Raw genomic sequence first — 21,012 nt, forward strand, 5'->3', positions numbered from 1 at the left:
GCAGAGCAAGTCCAGGAACCAAGCCTCCACAAAGGCCTGGTTTGCCCCCATGGATCTGAAGCTGCTGACATTTACTTCGAGCACCGTGCAGCAAGACTGCAAGACCACCCCCTACACACACACGGCCATCTCCAGAGGAAATCAACCACCAGTGCCACCTTTATGGAAAGGAGTTCAAGACTGCTTTGGACTGACAGGTATCTTAGGTTTCCAGCTGAATGAAGAACAGGATTTGCTTCTGATCAGAGATACAGGTAAAGAGTATAAACCAAACAAGGACAGCCCAGATGTTTTGCCCTGGGTTTGGTTGCATTTCTGAAGCTCTAAAGAACAGAATCACTCACCTTCCCTTCCATCCTGCTGCTCCCCATGCCCCAGATACAGTCAATTCCAGCTCCAAGACAAGGGTCAGCCTGCTTCTCAGCACACCTCCTGCTACCAAACACCCTTATGACAAAGCTAGCTGTGCACATCTCTGGGCTTTTTCATGACCTGAAGAAGCCCAGCTCGGTCAAACACAGCCTGATGCGTATGGCAGATCTCTGACACTGGCTGTTTAGCTGCACAGCCACCACCAGGTACCACTCATCAGCTGTCATCTGACAGTGTCCCCATGCCCCCCAGCCTCTCCCCACAACAGTCCTGAGCCAGCACCAGGCAGCAGGTTCAACCCCTCGAACCTTCAGCAGATCTGTGCAATCTCACCTGAGAGCACATGAGAATTGACAGATGCATGTTGTGAACAAGTAGAGAGACCATTGAGAGAAGCCTGTATTTAACTTTCCAGTTCAAATATATTGTCTTCCATCCACTCCAGATGCTACTCAGACACTTTGGAGAAGGATATTTAAAGATAGCATGATCAAAGTGAGAGGAGGAGGAGGGCAAGTGCAAGGGCACAAGAGTCCCATTAGAGGGAAATCAGAATTCAGCTACATCCCTTGCACAAGACAAAGGTGAGATAAAAGCTCTGCAAGGAAGACATGGGATCGCAGCAGCATTGACTTCGTGAACATCTGTAAGCAGAAAACATGCTCACTGCTTCTGTAAGGGAAAGGGCACAAACTCAGCAATTTTCTTCTGATCGGTGGATGGGAATTTGAAGCAGACTTTTCACAGCTCCGGTTATTTCTGGATTTTATAAGTCCAAAGAGCTTCAGCTCCCCACCAGCCCAAACACAAGCTCCCAGACAGCTGCCTAGGGAGCCAGAAGCCTACTCCCAGTGTACCAGAGCATTCTCCAACAGGAAGGGAATGGGACAAGTAGCCAGGAGACCTGAGCACAGTTCACTGTACCATCCCCTGCTTTGCCTCATGACAAGGAAAAAGGTTTCCACCTGCACAGCATTCCCAAAGGGGCATCTCAGTGCTAGCACTGATGTCAGCAGCCCTACGATTTCAGATTACTGAGAGTGCACAAGTGGTCTCACAACTGAGCCACGAGAGCCTCCTTCAGTGCCCATAACCCAAACACTGCAAAGCAGCAGCTTTCGTCACCCCCCCAGAGCTCAGGGAGCTCTAAAAAAGAAACAAACACCAAGGAGCTTGTGACAGTGCTTGTACCCACCAGTGAGTCAGCGCGGCTCAGCTCGCACGCACAGCGCAATATGCCTTGTTTGGGATGGGGTAACAGCCCTCCTCCCATTTCCTAAGGCAGGAGGGAACAGGACCGAGCCCAAATCCACACAGCCTCAAGCCCACAGCACAGGTGTGACTGAGGTGTGACAAATTCCCTCTGCCCCAGCTTTGGGGTCTGTATGCTGTACTGTTAGCCAGGTGCTGACCCTAAGACCCATGAAGATGTTGAACACTAACGATCCCAAAGCAGCCCCAGGAGTAAATAATTTTAGCCAAGCCTCCCAGTGGGTGGGAACTGGTGCTGACTCCACGAGGCCATTTTTGTTGGCATCATCACTGCAGTGCCAGAAGACAACTCACATCTTCACTGTGAGCTCACAGGACCAGAACTAGGTAAATGGCGTCTCATCCTGCCTTTTCACAGCCAAGCCTCTTAATGGGAGAGCAGCAGCATCCTTTCTAAAACAGGAGAAGAGAATGGGTGCTAGAGAAGCACAAACAAGCTCACCCTCCACTTGGTGCAGCAGGCCAACACACCAAGGGCTACTGAACAGAGGGGTGGTGTGAAGAGCTGGGATGTGAGCTGTCAGTGCCTGCAGGGAGGTAGCCGGGCATGCTGCAAGCAAGTAGGGACTGAATCCCAGGCCACTGCATGACAGGACCAGAGCTTCCAGAAGAATACCAAAAGTCCCCTGAAGCCTGCAGCAGCACTGCGTCCATGACCACCATGCTATGTAGCCACTAGGGTGTGACAAAACCACATCAAGGGCATACGGATAACCACCCCAGTGCCATTTTGGTGCTAGGAAGCAACAAACAACTTGGGAAACAGGAGAGGCACTTCACAAGGGATTGCTGGCCATTGCCAGTATGATAGGAAGCTCGTGTTTCCCTGCACATTGCCCTGTTCCCCAAGGACCCAATTCCAAGCCCTCCAAAGAAATCAATGAGATAACAAGGAGATGAGTTGCAGCCAATATGGATTTGTCACGAGCAAATCACATCAAGCCAATCTATCTTCTTTCTATAACAGCGTAACAGGCTTTTGGCACAGAGAGCACTACCTGTCAAACGTCTCAGCTGTAGGAAGGCTTTTCACACTGCCTTGCCTGCCATTCCCATGAGCTAGGGAAATATGGTCTGAAGAGAAGCTATGACAGGACAGGTATAAAACTGCTCAGATAGCCACGTGCAGAGGGCTGATACCAGCAGTGTCCTCTAATACAAAGGAAGAACCTGCTGAAGAACAGGATTTCGTAGGAGTCTGTCATAGCCCATCTCTGTCCAGGGTTTCACTGCTGACCTGGATGATGGAGCAAAAAGAAAACTTATTAAATTTGCAGGTGACATGAAGGTGGGAAGGACTTACGGTACTTTCAGGAGACAGGCTTAGACTGATAAGATCTTGACAGCTTGGAGGAATGGTCTGAATTTCATCCTATTTTCAGGCAGACACAAAGGCCAGTTTTTTCTCTCAAGCAGGAATAACCAGCTGCCCAAGAACAAGAAAACAAGTTTTCAGGGACTCTTGCTTCACTAACCTTGCACATCAAGAGCTATTGATGCCACAAGTGGTCTAAGCACCTCTTGTTCTTGACCTGATGAGAGTAGTGTCTAGGTTCGAAGCAAAATATCAGCACATTGTGTTAGGCAGGGATGTACCCAGGGCATTCCTCCCCAAGCAGCCTGCAAAGAGAATCAATACCAAGTTCAAAGGGCCCTGAACAGGATCAGAAGGACACAAATTCCCGCTCTCGGGCCGCTCTTTATGTACCACATCACTGTCACCTCATTGCAGCTGGCATATTCTCCACCTCTTCTGAGAGCTGCTTTCAGCAGGAAGGTGTTCCTACACCAGCAGCACATCACGTAACGATGACAGCTAAGCACATACTACGCCTGACTGCTGTGCACGCCATACACATTTCGTGACATTGTCCCAGCTGCCCAAAGCCCCGTCTGTCCATAGCCAGCTGCCAGGTGATCCCCCTCTCCCCCACTACTTCTCTCACCGTTTTAACCTGTAGTCACTGCATGACCAGGACTTCTGATCTCCAATCAACCTTGCCACTGGAAGCAAAACAAAGCACAAATCCCTTGCAAAAATAATGACCCAGCACTTCCAGGCATGGCGCTTTCCGGAAAGCCACAGCCAAGCCCCTGCAACGAGCTGAATTTCTAGCCTACAGGGAAGAGATGCTTGCAGCCACCCTCCACACAAACTTTGAGCATTCCCCTCTGGTCTCAGCTGCTCTGACCATGCATTTCGTTCATCTAAGAGGGAGCTGGGAACAAGACCTTGCAGCTCCAGGAACCCTGATGTTCCAGGTGAGTTCATTCACTGCCAGAATAAGAAAGCAGAGCTTCCAAGTAAGTGGCATTTGTTTTCCTCGGAAGAGCTGCTTTCAGCAGCCAATTTCAGGGAAGACTGAGAAGTGGCAATGGATTGATTTGGCTCCTGCAGAGGTGACTAATGGGAACACGATCCAACAGCAAAGGCAGAGGACTAGATGGCAGTCCCCCACAGCTGCCTTCGTAGGAGGGCACTTCCCTCACACGTAACAAGGGAAACCTTCACCACACTCCCTGTGTGCGCATCTCCTAGGGTATGACACATTTGCAATGCTCTCCAAGAACCCTGAATGGGAAGCAGATGCTTGAAATGAAAGGAGGAGAGGCAGGCTGGGGAAGGAGTCAGCATTGCACTTCAGGTTCAGAAGCATCCAGTCATCTGGCAAAACTCCCTTCACTGCTGTGGACGTGAGCAGTGGGTATCGACAAGGCAGATTGCACAGAGCATCACCCAGACCACGGGCTTTTAGCACCCCGTGGAGCATGATTGAATACAGTCTTGTCCCTCCAGAATAAAGTCAGAAATAAAGCATCGCAGCTGAAATTAACGTGACTCAGGGTCACCCCAGAGCAGGTCTCCTCATTGCGAAGGGTAAAACAATCTAAAATTGGTCAAGTTCCTGACGTGTAAAGATGGGTCACAGGAGGAGACAAAGCAAATAGATGAACTGGCTTGTATTTATTAGCCACCATAAAAGACTGGAGCAAGATCAAGCCATAAAACCAAGGCATCAGCACCTCTATGATCAGCATAGATCCACAAGGGTCTGTCATCTCTTACCAGTACTTACTGTGGTTTCTTTCCTGAAGGATGGGCTGATGCATGTCCCTCTGCACACACCCTGCAGGCTAAGGAGACTCACAGCATCGGACAACTTCATATCATTCAAGTGAGGCTCTGCAGCCTGCCACTGCATTTCCTCCTTCAGCAGTTTGATCATTACTACCGCACACGTAACAGTACCAGAAAGACCGTGAAGTTTGAAACAGGATTGCCATCACTTGTCATCCACCTGGATGCCCATGCCAAAAGGGCGTCCTAGATCTTAGTCAAGATCAGCTCACAGGTAACACACCACAGTGGAGGCTGATTACAAGTTATAAGCTAAGGAAATTCACCACAAAAATTGCATTTTGAGTGCTGGAAGCCAGCAGTTTGCGATGCTATTGGCACAGTCAGTTCAGTCTTTAGCTTATGCATCCCTTGTTGCCTTTAAGCTACCATGTCAGAGAACCTGTTATCAACACTTTCTATTAAGGCCAAGATCTCAGATCACCCCCGCCTGCGAGCAGCACCAGCACCTCAGTTATTCACGCCTTTCGTCAGCTCCCAGCTTGACTGCAGCAATATGACAGGCCTTACCTTGAAGCCTGCAGCATGCAGCAGGCTCCAGCTGAAACACCCTCTGCATTCCTGAGCACTCAGTAATCCTGTTAGCACCACCACAGCAGGCTCCTGATGGAGAGAGCCAGCAGAAAGCACGCTCCAGGCCTTGGCCCTCATTTCCCCATAGCCTCATTGGCAGAGCTAAGGCTGCCCTCCAGGATGGAGTGCTGGCCACGGCACACTCGATCATCACAGAGCACCACTGTGCCTCACACAAGGGCTCTCATCCACACACAGCAGCCAGCCTCCTCAGTCCCCCTGTCGCACACAAGTTCTCATAAACATTTCCTGGTGCAAACAGCTGGGCATCTTAGGGCAACCTAATCTGACAGAAATACACCACGGCGTGGATGTGAAGGAATTACCTTGGAACATGACACTCCGCTGCAGGCACTTAGTGCCTAGGAAGACACTGAAATATCCAAACCCTGGTAGATGCAGACGCATTCACTGTAATGCGTGACTCAGAGATGCTCAGCTATACACCCTGAGAGCACAGGAAGCTGTCTGCAGCCTACACGAACAGCGGAGAGCTTACATGCTCTTGGTCAGCCTGTTCATCCATCTCAAATTAGCATGGAAGTTGTTCAATTCATTTGGAACAGGACAAATATTAAAGATGTGAGCAGGAGAGGTGGGCTCTCCTGTTCAGGCAATGACTGTCGTGGCATAAAGTGACAGAATAGAGGATTGTGTTTGTGCCTCTGCTGAGATCATACAATTCCCCTATGGCTTACCTTCCTCATCTGTAAAGACAAGGATAACTCTGCTCACCTATCAATTGATAGTTGCATCTACCAAGAAGATAAAGGTCTGGTCCCACGAGGTTCTGATTCACTCTGCTGAAGGTGCTGTACTCTTTAAAAAAATAAAAAGACAAGTTAATAGGAATTCTGGTAAAGATCAATCCACCTTGTTTGGATGTGCTGGAAGAGATGACATGCAAAGAAAGGCAGCCTCAATGTCTCATCTTGCAGATTCCCAAACATCACTGTAGGCCTTCTCCTTACCTGCCTCTGCCAATTTACACCATGAGCTGGATTGCTTTATCATCTTCTCTCCAAGGCTCCTCCACATGCTCCAAGCTCATCCCAGATTACCTAAACACCAGTTGTTGCAGGCAGAGAGCCATTAGCACTGCAGTGCTGTTACTGCTGCTGCCTGGGCTGGAATTAATGCAGCTCAGACAGCACACTGAAAATATCGACTTTCCAGCTAATCAAACCAAATTCCATGAAAGCTACAACTTCAAACCTCAAAAAAAAATCCAATGATTCATAAATATTTGAAAGTGCCAGACTGATTGCATCTGGATTGCTATAGCAGAGGGGCTGAGGTCAGGATGAGAAAGAGACGAACCAGACAGCTGCTTAGACCTTGATGTCATGCATCACCAGGACTGCACAGCCCTCAGCCTCAGACGGAGGATGACAACTATATCCCAGAGCTATGGTGTAGCCCTACTAGTTTTGAAGCACTCAGCCTGCAGGCAGGATGCACCATGACAGCTGCTAGGACCACAGAGATTAGAAGCCTAAGAACCAATGTGGTTGCTCAGTTTCTGACTCTGGAACACAAAGCAGGCCAGAGGGATTTGTGAGATGCCTGCTTTCCCTCTCAAGTCCCCAGCCTCATCAGTAAGGTTAGCATGATCAAATGGGGGAAGAAATCCTGAACAAAAATGGTGACTTGGAATTGAAGTTTCCCATGAGACACCTCCCTCCTGCCACAGCCAGCTGCCATTCCCACCTCCTCCATGAATTTCCCATCGCCCAGCCAGGTGAGTCACTCAGCCCCCAGTAAGCTTCAGCTGGCCTCCTGGCAGCAGCATTAGCCTGACCTTGCCACCAGCCAAGTCCTCTCATCTTCTTGCTATCTAGCCAGCCAAGGGCAGTGTCATTTTTCCAAACAACTTTTCCAAGAACAACAAAATCCAGGCAAACATACAACATGCAGCAAGATCTATTTTTATATTTCACACCAGAGAGAAATTCCAACTTTTTACACATGGAAGAAAATTCAACGGCTGTCTAATTCCAATTTAGAGAAGACTTTTTTATCTTGTTTTCTTCTAAACTTTAGTTGAGATGCAGTCTTCGCTGCAGAAGGCAGTTTGCAAACCCATTTCAGGCTGCCCTTGTCCTCCAAGTCTCTGTAGCCACATTTGTATGCAAGAGAACACGGAGAGAACCTAACACAGAGTCCTCACTTGTGAAACCGTATATTCATCTTGAAGTCAAGAGGAGAAACAAATCTTACCCTGAAACACAACACTCTCATTAGCAACTCATGTGAGGCCAGAGTCCCAGATGAACTAGATGAGCCGCACTCCTGCAAGGGCAGTGCAGATGAGCATCAGATAAGGACTGAGACAGGCAAGCACAGAAAAAAGGTCTAGAGGCAGAAGTTAAGAATTAACTTGGGCAAAAGGGGAACTACCAACCCTGGCAGGTAAACCAGCAGTGTGCCAGAGCAGCACATGGCGCCCCACGGTCTCTGGGGGAAGATAACAGGAGGTTTATGGAGAGAAGGGTGTTCCTAAATCAGTTCACTGTAATGGCAACCCCAACCTCCAAAATTATTTCCAACTCTTCCAAAATCACATGCGAATGCATTAAAGATTATCTGTGTGGTACTGAAGCTAAAAGCCACATTTTCAAGGTCCTTCCTAGGACATAACACTGGAGATGGAGCCCCCAGAAAGGAGCAGTTCCACATGCACGGCGTTGTGCTGAGCCTCATCTCCTACAACCGTGCCTCACACTACCAGGGCAGGAAGCACAAACGCTGACTGAAGTGCTCCCACGGCTTCAGCATTCAGAGCCTCTCCTCCATAATCCCTCCCTGTAATCCTGTAGGTTAACACAGCGCAGCTCCACGCAGCCGCTCCCTCGGTGGGAGATGAACATGGCTGAAGGGGCGGTTGGGGGAGCACACACACAACACTCAAAACCTGGCTCCTACTAGAAGGAAATCAAAGCAGCCATTTCCTTCTCACCACTGAAAAACTGAGGCCTTCACACAATAGTGATTCTAGATACAGGACTGGAAAACATTCATTGCGCATGAGCTTCCTGGAGCAAGCCCTGCTACTTTTCACACTGCAGTAAATATTCCCTTTACACTATTCATGCTATAGCACTGCTGGCTCCTCCCCAAGCATCTAAGAATAAAGTCTCGCCCTCTATGTATTTAAATACAAGATTTTCCCACTTTAACAGAATGATCACTTGAAGCAATTTAGTGCACTAATTAAGACTCACAAAGCCCTGCATTTTATTCAGCATAGATGGCCCATACACCCGCTTAACCCTCAGTGCTGATGTCAGGAGCACGAGGCAGGGCTGCATTTCGGGTCTGGGTGTTTGCAGTGCCAGCACATGGGGTTCCTACGCCACAACCGAGCACCTGCACACCACAGTCAGCAAAGCAGCAAGCACACAGAGGCTGCTCCAACCTCCCCACCTGGGTCAGGTGTTTCTCCAGCCCTGCTGCCTGCACACACACAATTTCTTGTCATCTTCCACATCCTCGCTCCCAAGGGTGCAATTGTTTCTTCCCAGCAAACAGAAGCCAAGCTGAAACTTGGACTTCAGTTTAAGTAAAAGCCACTAAAAAGTGGTACTGTGAGCCTGCTCATGTAAATCAATGGCACACTAGAGCAGATGTACCAAATATCCCCCAAAGTGCATGTGTCAGTGTATTTCTTTCTTCAGAGATCATTAACAGCTCATGACCAAGGTCAGGAGTCAAGACTTAAGACTTCGCTGCTGATACAAGGGAAAGCCTCTGCAGTCAGACAGGGCACAACGTGCCCAGCTAATAGACTCACAGGCACTCCATTCCCAGACCTCATCCATCCCCCAGTTTATAAATAAGTTGCCATCCTAAAGCTACTCTCTAGGAAGCGCTTCCCAAGACTTTCCCATCCTCGGAGAGCATAAACACAGATGAGAAGACCGAAACATAGCAGATTAAAATCAGCACAACTAAAATCAGCTTCAAAGCCAGAAGAGAATCAAAGCGCAAGGCCAAAATCTTCTGGAAGAACAAAGGTTTTCGCGTGGGCAGAGCGTGGCCGGCCCCCCCAGCTGCCACCAGGCAGGGCACGCAGTCACCATAGAGACAACACAGGCACCGTGCTCGGTCCCGCGCCGCAGCCTCCAGCTCCTCCGAGGCTCCGGAGCAGATGGCACGCTGTGAGCGAGGGGAAGGAGGGACTGGTGAAATGCTGCATGTAAATAAGGCTGCTAAACACTCCTGTTGTGACTCCGCGGCAGCCTGGGAAGGCTATTAAGGGGCTGCTGCAGGCAAATGGTTAGCCAGCAGTAATGAGCAGGCTACGAGTGACTGATTCCATGTCAAGGTTGGGCGGTATCGATCAGAGATGTACGGCTGCAGTCCTGCCACTTCAGAAGAGATGTGAGCTGATGGATTGCCTGTAAGGCCCACGTCAGCAGAGAAAGGCATGGGAGCACAGCGTCCCCGGAGACCAGGACAGCACCGTGACTTTGGGAAGGAGCCATCCCGAGACTCAAACATCTGCCTGCTTCCAGAAGCAAATGAAGGTATTCCTTTTGGTGCTGTCCTCAGGAGCGTATTTTCATCAGCAATTTCTGCCTGGGTCCACAAGCAGAGAACTGGGATAACGCTTCTCCAAAGGATGTACATTACATGACATGACCTTACATCACACTACAGCAGTCATAACCCCACTGGGGATTCCTCCCCACTGAGGATGCAGGGAAGGTGAGCAGACACATTAGTATCGCCAGGCTTTGACACGGTAAAGGCCACACCACTGCAGCTTAGCCTGTCACATCACAATGTGGAACAATAAGCAGGTGTTTTTCCAGGGGCTTCATCTTCTGCTTACCAGAGTTGGAGGGTGTCTGGGGCTTTTTCTTCATCTGAAGAAATTCCCTCCCTTAAAATCATCTCTTGCCTTTTGGCATGGCTAGAGCAGCACAGCAGCGCCCAAGGAGAGAGGGGCAGGACCAACATTGCTTTGGATTGCGTTATCCCAGCTCAGCATGCAGGCCTGGGGGACGAGGTGAAGGATCCGCCCAGGAGCAGTTATGGATTTCTCTGGGTCTCCTATACCACTGTGTGCTCTTCCATCCCTCCTTGACTCACACCCTCACGCAGCCTAAAAAGACTAGCAATAGTCACAGCTCAAACTCTATTTAAAGGATGCCTTGAGGACTAGAAGTTAATTTTAAAACTAACTGACCTAAGCTCTCTGCTGTACTACCTCAGGAAGAGACTGGAAGGGTGGGGGCACTGCTAATGCGTGTCTAGAGAGCATGTGTTTTACCTCCCAGCTCTTATTTCTCATTATTAATGTCAAGGTTTTTTAACAAAATTTGTCTCGGTCAATTAACTCAGACAGGGCTGCTTGTAACATTCCAAATAAAGCCAGCCACATCCTGCGCTCAGAAAGATGAGCGAGCGCGGCTCAGGAAACAAGGGAACAACAAGGGCAAGGCATGACTCACATCCACCCCGCAGCCCCAAGAGCGCCCCGGCTGGGAGCCTGCCGAGGACACCGAGGCACTGGCAGGCTCCCACTTTCCCCCGTAAGAGCTCTTTGCTCTCCAACAAATGAAGGCTAATAACTGCTTGTGACAGAGAAGATGAAAAGCCTGTTTTGAAGAATATTTGCTCAATAGATTTATCACAATAAAAGCATGCTACAAATCACAAAGCTGGTGATAGCACTACTGCAGATTAAAAATAGAAAGAGGGGTCCCCTTCTCACAGAAGATGTTACTTGCACATCAACATACCTCCTGCTCTGATTTTTATCCGATTCAACCAGAGTGCACTGCAATTTAAGGTAGTCAGATGTACTATGGCCATCAGGGGCCACGCAGCGCCCCTGCTTTCAGATAAGAAATGCATCGTGGAATTTGGGGACAATACACATTTTTTACTAGTTATTCATGTACTGCAGTGGGTCACACTGTGCGGTTTCTTTTCCTTGACTGGATGGTCACTGCTGCTGAATTGGAAGATGGTGACCACTGGCACCCAAGAAGCATGCAGGCACGCTGTACAAATCCTTGACCACTGAACAAGTCTAATTCCCTCTCAAAAGGGCTTCAAGCTGGCCCCAGCTACAAACACTTTTCCTGTATCAAAGCATCCAATTGTCAGTCTAAAGTATTTCAAATCCAAGAGAAAGGATTAGTTCCAGGGAAATTCAGTCGAAAAAAGTCATTTAAAACTGCTTTGTACATCTGAAATGAAGTTTTTGAATATTATAATTTTATCTCAGCTGAAAAAACTTTACCAAATTCAGCTCAAATTTGGGGTGCTCACAGAATCTGCACTTTCACATAAATAGAAGTGGTTGTACAAATAGCCACGAAAGAGTTCTGAAAGCCATCATCTGAACTCACCCCTTTTTCTGAGCAACACATTCACAAGCACATTTTTCGCCACAGGAATTACAGCACATGTCATTTCCAACAAGAACATGCACAGGGCTCACATCTCACATTTGAAATACGGACGGAGCAGGCACAAACCAGCGGGTGCCTGCAGCAAGCACTGCCTCCAGCCTCCCCGCAGGCCTCCCTCAGCAAATTACCTGCTAATTGTGAGCCTGCCCAGGCTGCGTGGGCACAGCAGGCCTCGCTGCAGACTGTCACCTGGTCTGACAGATGCAGACAGACCAGGAGAGGGAGGACTCCAGCAAGTACCACCTCAGAGCTGGCTCACAGTGGATGCCAATGGAGAGGAAACCCCAGGGCCTCAGTGTGGTGCAGAGCGCTTTTGGCAACGCAAAATCTGCTACAATCCCCCCACAACCACCTATTTTCATCACAGCCCCTCACACCGGTTCACCACACACCAGCACACCTCCACTGTGCTGGTGCCGCTGTTTGGAGCTGCTTTTCAGCCAGTAAGTTCAGTGACAAAACACGGTGGCCTCACAGCCAGCCTCGCAGGCCTCACGCCTGCCTGAGCCATCTTCATGTAGAGCACCACCGACACCCATCCCTGCTCAAAGCACTTCAGCACAAGCTCTCTGCTGACAGGTTGCTGACCCCAGCAGTATTTCAGCTGACGAAATGAGGCCTCATTTGGCTTGGTGCTGCTCGTATCTGTGCACAGACTTCCGCGGGAGCACCGTGGCTGACTCCTGGTGCTTCCCCCTGCTACGGCGCGCCTCACCAGCACCAGCCCTCTGCGGCCAGGGCCACCTGTGGGATGCTTTCCCCCTGCCAAGAACAAATCCATTCATTCACAAATGAATCAGCAAAACACATCAGTAGAAGGGCTTCATCCCCTTATCTGCACCAGAAGCACATGAAAAACTGTCACTAACAATAAATAAATGCCAGTCTCTGACCTCAGAGCAAAGATTATTCCCTTCGTTTACAATACAAACTAGAAAGCAAAAAGCTAGAATGATTTCTACTAATTCTCACAGCCTTAACTGGTTGTTTGCCATTCGTTCAAAGATGAGGGAATCACACGGAGATGGCAGCTCAGGGGCTGTTCACCACTGCTGTGCACCCCTGGAAGGTCAGTTAAGAAACACCTGGAGAAGGCTGGGCTGTGTCCATCCAGCAGCCCAAGGCAGCAAAGCTTCACAATAACATTTCAGCAGCACATCCTGCTTCAGGCTGCCCCAGCCAGCCAGCTCATGGCAACAAACCAGCCAACACACTGCATGCACGACTAGGGGCACAGCACATCATCCTGCAGGACCCAGGGGCAGTGGGCGAGGGCCCACCCCGGCAGCACAGAGCATCGCTGCCTCCTGGGCGAGCGCGGGTGGCTGTGCGCTGATGTCAAGTGCTGCAGATCGGAAGCAGGATCAATACCGCACTCTCCTGCGAAACCAACTCCACGCTGAGGTCACCGGATTGACGCTGACTAGAAGCAGAAGTAAACCTGACCCCATCGATTTTCATTTTCCAAGCAAAGGCAGGGAGTCAGGAGGAGACCAGCGGTGCCAAGACCAAAAGACTAATTTGGTGGGAGGGTTAGTAATTATTTTACATTTAATATCCATGTTCTTGATCCCACAGAGATTTAGGGTTTTTCTGGGCCCACATGCTTGAGTAAAGTTGTACCTGCATTTAAATGACTGTGGGATCTAAGCCCAAGTTGTTACTATGTACTAGGTAAGCAAATTTGCTTAATAGGATTTTTAATTCGCCATTAGCCCTTTAAAATGTATTTGTTCTCTGCTAAATAGTAATAAATTAGCCTAACAGCAGCCATTTATATATCTTTAGCATCTTGGAGGCATCTCAATATGTTTTCCCAACCACAACAGTCCAATGAGGCTAAATCAACTGACGCAGAGAGATCTCGCAGGACCCGGTTAGAAGATGGGGTCTTTACTGTAGAAAGCTAGAATTGTTCACTAACACATTGAAAAATGTATTTTTAACTCCAAGTAGGAGGGGATAGGCATAGGAACTCCACAAGAAGAGTTTAAACTGCTGATAGGAAGAAATCTTGCAGCAGATTTTTCTACCCTACCCACCTACTCCCCCCCCTCCCAGCATCACACCCTAGGAAACTGAGGAACACAGAGCCAGTCTAATCCTTGTGGTTTCAACAGCCAAGGACCAGTCCTGGAGAAACCTCTGTTTCACTTTGTTCTCAATAGGGACTGCAAACAGCTTATCCTGAGGCTTGCCTGCTTCCCAGAGCTCCTGTGTAACTCTTGTTCTCTTCCCCAAACCCAGAAGGATGTTAGCCCCTGAAAAGGGGCTGAAGAGGCAACAGAGTAACCAGGCAGGCATTGCAGAAGCATGGCTCTGACCATGGGGGCTTGTAACTCCTCTCTACCACATCGCAGAGCACATATCACAACCCCGTGCACTCCCCACACAGAGCAGCACTGTTCCTCCCACTGCAATTACAGGCAGGGGATAAAGAACAGCAGTGCCCAGAGAGGCAGAGGGGCTTGGCCAGTGTGACACAGGGATCCACGTTCCCTGTCCCTCAAACAACCACATCCCACTCACATCGTTCTCCCCACTCCCTCCACCAAACCGAACTATTCAGTCAAGTGTAGCTGGGTGGTAATGAAGCACTTGGTGGAAATAGATTTTCTGTTCCACCCGACCATGGAATGCTGGAGACAGAGGTCATTAGCTATGCATCACGAGCAGGCAGCCGTTTCCTCATTAGCAAGCCACTCGTCTACTCCATCCACCTATATTATTGGTTCAAAAGAGTGTGCCCGGCCATTATTGCCCTCACTAGAAGCTCAGCCTAATTGGCTTAGGAGAAATACAGGTTAAGAGCATGAAGAGCTCTGCAGCTAACACGGTTTTGCCAAGTCATGATTTTATGAGTTCAGGGAATTGCCTACCCTCAGGTCCTGGAGTCTTAGGCACCGCACTTAACCTGCCTTTCTGCATCAACTGAAGAAGATGGGTTGCTTCTAATCCTCATGGTTATAGGGTGAAAGAGCTGATCCTCAAAAGGCTGCCAGTCAGATAGAACAAGATTATACTTTATTTTTTCCCCCTTTAACTCTTGAGTTGCATAATTTGGAGGCCATTACCCACAAAATATTTCATAAGGCAAGCATCACAAGCAAAACAGGCACGCTGCACTCAAACACATCCAACAAAAACTACCTCCAATTTCTGATGTTTCCCTTTCAACTCACCCTCTACTTAGCAGCTGCTTGAAGGCCTTCTTAAGCTTCTGCAGAGGCTTTTCTCCCTGAGGCTGAAACAGCACACCAGAATTACTCCCCAAAACTTCCCTGCACACACTACCTCCTCCCCATGCAGCCTCAGCGAGATTTATCACCTCTCTCAGAGCTCCAGGTGCTGTGACCCCTCGCATCAGCTTTCATCACTACCCCCATCCTTGCCAGTACCACCTGCTTGCAATTACCCCAGGGCTGAGCAAGGTTACTTAGAGGTGAGCTCCAGCACACCCTATTTTGATACCACCTGGAACTTGTCCACAAAGATAGGGATAATGGCAGCTGCCCTCATATTCAATTATTTTTGTTTAGGGCAGGACGTGATGCCTATTTCTAGGGCTGGAGACCTCAAAAACTCCAAAGCAAAACTCCAGAAGCTGCACCTGATGTGCCCATGCATGCAATGCATCTTTAAACGTAGGCACACATCCAGCTGGAGGTGGTAGGCTTAAAAGTCCTAAAGAGTCATAAAAAGACAGAAGAAGCAGCTTTGGGAGTAAGTCAGCTTGCATCATCCTGATAAAACTCCCAGCAAATTGCTTGAAGAAATTTAATTATTTACATTGATGTATGACACAGAGGAGTGGCGTTTAAGGCCTTTTTGATAGCATTGTTCCTGCAGGCTTCCCTTTGCCTCTTGTGGTAGCAGATGTCTCACTCCCTGGATAGAGGCCAATATATAATACAGACCTTGCCTATCTTACCGGAGCAGATCAGAAATTTTTCATCAAAGCCTTGCTTTCCACCAAGAAAAATCAATTTTCATTTAAATCAACACATTTCAAAAAATACTAATATCATGTAGACTGTTCAATCATCATTCAACTTTTAAAAACAAAACAAAGCATTTTGATATCCTAAAATGCCTTGTTCGAAATGGCTTTTCCCAACAAAATCATTGTTTTTGTATTTTAAAAATACTGGCAAGCTGCAAAGGCTGAAATAGAAATGGGATGTTTAATTTTGGAAGAACATATGCTTCATCAGAATTTTTAACGTTCGCTTCAGAGTCAAAGGAAAAACTGATGCCGCAGACTTTCTTGTCAAAAGGGAAGCTCACTTCTTTCCCAGTCTTAATATTTATCACTTCTGTTCAGCGCTAACAAAATGCAGAAATACTATTCACTCCCCATGTAAATGCGCTGTGCAGACTTCAGTTCAGTCGCCGCGGTGCTCCACCCCAGAGGCAGCTGCCTTTCGGCCCTCTGCAAATCCCCTATTTCATGTGTGAAGGGCTTTGGCTTCGAGCTGACAGCGGCACGGTGACAGCAGCCTCCTGCCACAACTGGCCAGAGCAGCGAGCAATAGATCACCGTTCCTGTCGCACCCGCTGTCAGTATGCGGCCGTTAGTGGGCAAAGTGATGGATCCACTGGGACCGAATTAATTGAATCCCAATCCTACAGGCGTTCTCGGGAGACAGAAGTTGGACAGAGCATTCCGTGCCTTTGGCACAGGAGCGTAGCTTTTTTTAAAGTACCTCTTTCCCAGAATATGCTTAAAAGTGATTAGCAATTGGCACATAAAAAACTGACAGAAAGCTTCATTACTTGTTAAAATTCAGCTCTGTGGTTAGCAGAGCTCTGCTCTGCATGCAGAGCCAGGGAAAGGGGCAGCGTGGGCCACCTTCCCTCCCAGAAACAGCCCTGGGAGGAGCTGGCAAACAGTGATCCTTCGCGCCACGTGGCCCTTTGGCCTCTCCCCTCACATCGCCTGGAAGAGAACCGATGGGTGATTAGCACCCGTCTGCACAAGCAGCACCGAGGCGTCCATCAGCCTCACACAGCCACTGAACAGCCACGGGATGGAGAAGGGGATTTCTCTGCCAGAGCAGATAAAGAAATCCATGCTTGATTCGATGTAAGCAATTCCAGCTTTCTCACCAGAGGAAGAGGCAAAGCTGTTGTTTGTGTCCCAGCCACCACCAGAGATAAAGGGCTTTTTGCAAGCAGAAAGAGCCACATGGAAAAGAGAACACATAAAATAAAGCATGCAAAAGAAATCCTCCCCTGTTCCCTTCTGACAGGGAGCTGGTGTGACCCCGTGGGCCATGCGGATGCTAAGTTGTTTCAGGACAGAGGGTGCAACACCCCAGGCTCCGTTGCTCCTATCCCAAACGGGTGCATTTGTAATGCACCTTTTGGCCCCACAGAATGGGGTGGCTCCTGCAGCAAGGCAGGTGTGCACGATGTCAGCGAGGCTGTGGGGCTGCCCCAGGCAGCAGGAGGGTTTGCTCACGGTTTAAAGCTGCTCCTAAAGCCAGCCAGGTATGCAGTCAGGCGGACAGCAGGCACAACCACAGAGTCTCATGAGGGCGTTGCGTGCACAACGGGTCATCACACCCCAGTAGCAGGCAGGAAGGGACTGACAGCGTTTGTCCCACGCGGCATTTGCTCTTCTGAGATAAGGAATATCAGCCTCGTTCCAGTCCCTTACCCAATTTTCCCAAGTGCCCATCCCACCGAGATCTGGGTGCATCTGTCTCTTCTGAAAGGGGACAGCCTCCCTCGGAGCACCACGAGCCCCCAGCAGCCGCAGACCGGGTGCAGCGAGGCAGGAGCTTTGTGCTCAGCAGCTGACAGCACCCAGCAGCCCGCAGGCAGACCTTCAGAGTACGGGGACTTGCACGGCTTGGCAGCAGTGGGGGTCCCCCAAACACACGTACATTAGGCATGCTCCCGGGGGACTCGCAGCTTCTGAGTCATTTCACAGCCTTCAAACGTGGGTTTTGTGCACTGGATAATAAAGAGATGGGGAAAGAAGCCTTGAAAACGTTGGGTTTTTCATCTTTGGGTGAGGTGGCATGGGAAGGGGTGGGGATCGTGAGACTCGGTGGTGGAGCAATTTATGAGGCCCACAAGCTTCCCTGGAAGGAGGCAAGGCAGTCCTAGAGAGATCAATCGCAATTTTATCTACCCTTTTCAAGTTTTCATTTCTTTTTATCCCGTACTGCCAGATAAAATCTCGGCCTCAAACATGGGTAAGGAGATAGAGCTTTATTATATTATTCCAAAAACATTAGATGCTGTAGGCTTCGCCCTTTTATGAGTTCACTTTGCTGGCACTCCCCTCTCTGCCCCCCCAAATCTCTTTCCTTTAATATTTTTTTTCTCTCCCAATCGGAACAACAGGCACAAAACTAATTATGTGATATTTCAGATCCATGTTGTGTTAATGGCACCAGATCGCGTGTGACATTTCCGACTTGTTAGACTATTATTCTCGCTTATTGTTATCTCTGCTGCTCTGAATACAGGCTCAGGGCTTTATATCCCCCCATGCACCAGGCTCCCACCCCCTTCTTCCCTCTCTTGTTCTCATTTATCAGCCTGGGAGGATCTGTGGAATATTAAACTGGGCCACGCCGGATTGCTCTGCTCATTGTGGGCACAGGTGGAAGGGAAGGTAGAAATGGGGGAGCAGAGAAAGGCAGGGAAAACAAAAGCCAACAAGGATTTGTGGGGAAGAGCCACCCTAGCAAGACATCCCTCAGGTGTCCTTCCAGAGATGTCCCGCATTCTCACCTGGCTTGTATTCCCCAGGGACGGACGGGACGCCATGAAGGACCCTTCTGATACAGTTCCATCTTCCAAACGCCTTGCTGGAAAGGACAAAATCACTGCTTCTGCTTAGACCTATGGGACTGGCCTTAGCTGCTGCCCCTTTAGGTAGTTCATGGTCCCTGAGAGCCAGAGCAATATGTGATCATTTTAGATAGTTTTAGTTGCTCCTTCACCTGCCTGAAGAGCTCTGATATCCCTGCACTGCTGAAGGTATTGGCCCAAGCGCTGCCATCATTTTGTTTCACTTCCTGAATGATTGTGCTCCTGGGTCTCTTTAGTCATACAAATATAGCAGCTGATTTGTCTCCGCACAGCACTCAGCGAGACGGAGGGTGCCAAGCGCCTCCCGTTGATGCAGGCAGTGGCCGTGCAACCACTCCAGCACAGAGACTACAGGGAGAAGGCTAAGAGGGTCCTCCTGTCTCCGCTCCTGCGTGCTGAGGCTTCCCAGCCTGCCATAAATCACGCTTCCCTCTCCATCCACATTCCCCCGCTCTCTCCCAGTCTCTCCCCCGTTCCTGCTCCCTGCCGCCACAACCCTGCGCTGCCAGCGAGCAGTGCTCCAGAGGACGCCCGCCTGCCTGGCTCCAGACAGTGGGTCTCTGAAACTCCTTTTACTCTGCTAAAGCATCTCAGAGAGGTCTGTAGTGGTAGCTAGCAGAGGACCAAGGTGCTGGTTTCAGGCACTGTGGTCCTCCAAGATGGTTAACTGCTGACATGCTCCCTGGCCTATGCTAGCCAGCACTCTCCTGGACACGGTTCAGGGGATGGCGTGAGCCAGGGGCTCAACAGTAAACTGCACAGGAGAGGCCAAAATTTAGTTGTATCGGCACGAGCCACACCACATCACTGCCCCTCAGGACCAGAGAATGGATGCTGGCTTGTCATATTTTCTAGAGCAGATACAACCTTGGTAAAAATGAGCTTTCGAGAGGAGTCCTTGCCAGGAATATAATCTCCAGTTTTGTCCCCGTAGGGCTCAACCCAGTACGAGTGCTCAGCCAGGCACTGAACCCTCCATGCCAAGGTGCCAGGAGGAAGATGCAATATCAAAACCCAAATGTTCAGGGTAGATTGCCTTCTGTAACCGAGCCTCTGCCTTGGTTTATGTGTCGTCTAACTGTGATGCCATCAGGAGGGATGGAAGTCTCACCAGCTGAATTTTGGGAGCCCTTATGATGGAAATCTGGGAGACTGCAGATGCAGGCAGGGCTCTGAGAGTTCCCAGACAGGCCTGGGTTGTCTGTGCGAGTCTGTGGGTTGTCGGTTATTTAACAGACACACAAACAGGCCTGAAATAAACTTCAGCTGGGAACAGGCTGCTTCGAGGAGCATCTGCAGGATCTGCTGCAGGGAACAGCTTGACAGGAGCTGCTCCTGGGAACGGTGCTGTGCTGCGGCGTGCTCGCGGGGCCCTGGGAAAGCCAGGCCAGCATGTGGGGTTTCTCTGGAACAATTCCTGCTTGGGGACACTCTGGCCGCCCTTCTGGTCTGTAACCCACTGAGCTGCTAGCTCTGAGCAGCTCCAGGCTCAGACCCCATTTCTGTGGGCCCTTCTTTTTTGAAGAGATGGACTCAAAGGCTTTCTTACCAAGGAAAAAGGGCACGGTGGCTTCACTGCATCCACAGCCCTTTTGCAGGGGGTCTGACTGCTTTAGCCCCACGCACTGTCAGCCCCCCCGTTCGCAAGCAGCTCCTGCCCAAGCACGTACCTGTTCCCTGCCTACCCCCAGCCCATGCTGCGCGTTCCCCGGCCCCATGTCACCGCTCTTCCCTGGATCAGCAGCAGCAGCTGCAGCACAATATGCTCCACAACTCGTTAGGGGGGAAGGGAGGAGGATATAAATAAATAAAATAAAATATGTCTGGCTTAATCCTTTTATCACTATACTTCTTTCAGTCGTTTACCGAGATAATAATCGCCCAGGCGCTGCAGGAAGCAAGCACAGAAATCCAGTGGCAGCACCCTGTGCTCTTATCTGCTGTCACTTGGGTGGGAGGCCAGAAAAAAAAGTCTGAGAGAGGGCCAGGCCGGCGAGGTGAGCAAGGCTGGGACCAGAAGGACTCAGAGGAGGGGAGAGAAACGGGGAGGGGGGAAGATCCAGAACCAAACAAAGCTATAGAAGAGAAACGCAGAGAGAGGACGCAAGATAAAATGGCACAGCAGTAACAAGGAAGGAGGGGGGAGATGATATGACAAAAATCAAGGCGAATACACACACCAGGAAGTTTAAGGTTTGGCAGCAAAATGGTGCTTTCCTTGCAGATGAGATCAGTGAGAACCAGAGGTGACACTGCTGGCCTGGAAGACCTGCCCGGGTCTCCAGGCTGCTCTGCCCCGGGGTGCAGGAAAATCTGGAGCAATTTGGATTCCCTGCCATGTCCCCAGCAGACACAGCGCTCCCCTGGGTGTGACCAGGCGTCCTCGTGGCCGCCAGG

General features: G+C 49.7%; 1 long non-coding RNA gene across 1 annotated transcript in view; it reads right to left on the reverse strand.

The window, feature by feature from the left end:
- The window catches only part of LOC310905110, a 117,577-nt gene that overhangs the window by 30,438 nt on the left and 66,127 nt on the right, over positions 1–21,012 (reverse strand). The window contains exon 7 of the long non-coding RNA XR_014588786.1: positions 6,092–6,175. This is a non-coding gene — a long non-coding RNA (uncharacterized lncRNA). The remainder of the gene's footprint in view (positions 1–6,091; positions 6,176–21,012) is intronic.

The sequence above is a fragment of the Anser anser genome (genome assembly GCF_964211835.1).
Source record: "Anser anser genome assembly, chromosome: 10".
Taxonomy (NCBI): domain Eukaryota; kingdom Metazoa; phylum Chordata; class Aves; order Anseriformes; family Anatidae; genus Anser; species Anser anser.